Raw genomic sequence first — 3081 nt, forward strand, 5'->3', positions numbered from 1 at the left:
TGCGAAAAAAAAGAAACACTTTTTGTATTCAATTTTTTTTATATCTTTTGATTGCTTGTCTCCGTAAAAAATAAATTCATGGTTGACATGGCTTTTATAGTTGAATATGTTACACTTAACCTGTTGTTTTTTTTACTGTTTTCTATGTTCTTTGCAACTGTTCTTTGAGTGTTTGTCTTTGTCTGGGTTTTTTTTTTTGGCAGGTAGCGGTGGAGTCAACGGTGGGGATAGGCACTCCCTTGCTAATTTGATGAAAAGGTTACAGACCTCGAGCGGTGTTCGTGCTGACATGGCGAAGCATAAGAGCAACGGCAACTAGAGGCTTAAAGGAATTAGGGTGGTTTAGGGAATTTGGGCTTGGACTTAGTAGTTGGGTATTTAGGTTTTTTCTTTTCTTGCAAATAAACTGTTTTTTTATTGGACTTTATTATTTTTTGTTTTAACCTAGTTTTTTTGTTTTATTTGTTTGGGTCGAGTAAAATTAAACTTCTACAGTCTAAATTCAACCATTAAATTTAAAATTCGAAAACAAGCTAAAGAGTAGCTAAACCAACAAATGAAACTTTAGGAAATGAAAAAGTTACATCATTTTAAAAATAATCTATCACTAGATATCATTGTAAAAAGTAACAACTTTCATCTAAATTGATTACCATTTGCAGTGAAAAACTCAATTAAGGTATCAAAGACTGATCCCATAAACATGAGCAGCAATACAATATTCAGTAAAGTAGAAATATGAAAAAAAATGTGAGAGAAAACAGGTAAAGAGTTGATGATACCTTGACTTGAAGCCTCAGGAACTTCACATAATCTGCAATTTCATCAAGCATGGCTGCTCTATCAGTCTGCACAAAGAAACATACGTGACTTAAATGGAGTAAGGTGCATTATACATGGTTTCTTCCCAAGACATAAATCTACCATTAAACTCACCCATTTTCAAAAAGATTGCCGCAATAATGAACTGTAATGTTACTACAAGATGAGGATTAGGAGATTAATCCATTCAATATCTGTACACAAATGATAATAGACAATAGAGTTAGCTTGGAAATGCGCAAGTCGTTTCATAAGTAAATTTACGACACGGTTAACAGAAAGGAATTGACCTTGTTAACACTAGGAACAATTCCTGCAATGCCCTGATTCTTTCAGCAATTGTCTCCGTACCAAGGGAGAAAATTGAAGGCTCAGTTCAGTTCAGCATGGTTAGTCACAGTTGCAACCATTTGTTGAGCAGGTTCACTTCAGTTTTGCAATTTCATGGCATAAGAAGTGGCAATCAAATGCAACTTCACCAGCTAAAAGAGAACGTAATGCTGACCCTCTTGTTTGTAGATGGGCAAATCACATGTCTTGCCATGTGAAATTGGTATTTCTTCATGATTTTCATTTTTTTTCAGCATTAATCCCTTAAGATTTCGTTTTTCAAATGTGATCTAATCTGCTATCTTATATAGTTCTTCGCTTAAAAAATTTCCAGGTAATCTTTCTTCATTCAAAAGCATAATTATGTTTTACTTCACTGTTCCCTTTCCTTCTATTGCCGCAGACGCCCGTTTTCTGAGACGACGAAGGCAACTTCACATTACCGTTTGTGGCGGATTCCTTTTGACAGTAGGATTTGACGAAACTCCAACGCCATTTGTCTTTATGGAGGGTTGGTTATGGGGGTCGGGTTTTTGAGGCTGAGTGTCCTGCGAACCACCTGAAGCTCTGCCTATGCTTTGGTTTGGTTGGTTGTCTACAAAAGTTAGTTAGTGGTGTAGAAGTAGGTGAAAAAGGTAATAAAGCTAATAAAAAAAGGGGGGGGCTTGGAGGTTTCTTGGATTCATTGCAGAGACAAATGAAGAAGGAGAAGTTTCATAAGCTTACTGAGAACGGAGAAAGGAGGGAGATAGAAAGTGATGTAATCGGTAAAAGTGGTGACCAACTGGAAAAGTTACCCTAAAAATTAATTTAATGATTTTTATTTTAAAAATAAAAAAATTGAACGTACGAAAATAAAAACATAAGCCAACAATCAAGCTTCATAAAATCAATTCAAAAAATATTTTATAATAAATACAGCAAATTGGATTGGATTTATTAAAAATTGATGAGGAAATAAATGAAATTAAGTGAAGGATAGTTTCCATTGTTGTGTGATAGGAAAACGTACAATCAGGGGTTGGTGATGAAAACACGTTGGTAGGTAGGCATAGTTATTCCCTTATATTTCACTCATTACCCATTCATATTCTTTTTATTTATTATTATGAATTTAAAATATTATATATTTATATAATTAATAATTTATTTATGAAAATTTCGATTATTATTTGATTTTTTTTAAAATCTCATGATAGATTTTAATTTTTTTATACAATATGGAATTACTTTATATTTTTTTTCTAACTCATAAATAGAAAGATAATACGCTTTAACGTATTTAAAGCTATCTTCCTACGTTGATAACAATATCTATATTAATTAAATTAAGATATTGTCAACGTATGTTAATTTTTTAATATTAAATAATATATGATTTCAACAATATTGGGTTGGTAGTTGTTTGTTTTAAGAATAAAGAGACAAATGGGTCTAAACCAATCTGCCAATAGCATAGCATAGGGAAGTTGGAATATAGTTTTCATTTCCAACAAGCCTCCTAATTTTATGATGAGATAAAACGCAATATCATTATATGAAATAAAATAATAATTAAAATATTGCATAAAAATGAAATATGAATATCATAACATATTTTTAATAACAACATATTCAAAATTTATATAAAAAAATAAAAAATCCCATTTAATTAATCAAAGTCAATGGGATTTAAGTTGAAATCTCACTTTAGCAATTATGGTGCTTTGGAATTATTTATTTCGTAGTTATTTGACTATTTTGCCTACCACATGATTTTTTCCTTCAGCCGTTTTTCAATTAGATGACAAAGAAAGAGAGAAAGAGTGATCTCACGAGCTACAAAAAGAGCGTGGACATTTGCAGTACAAATTTCATTTTTTTTTCCTGAAGGTGTCAGTTGTACCGGTACGATCCGCGGTTACTACCGACGCCAGCAGTAAAAATACA

Source organism: Gossypium hirsutum, chromosome D05 (genome assembly GCF_007990345.1).
Source record: "Gossypium hirsutum isolate 1008001.06 chromosome D05, Gossypium_hirsutum_v2.1, whole genome shotgun sequence".
Lineage (NCBI taxonomy): Eukaryota > Viridiplantae > Streptophyta > Magnoliopsida > Malvales > Malvaceae > Gossypium > Gossypium hirsutum.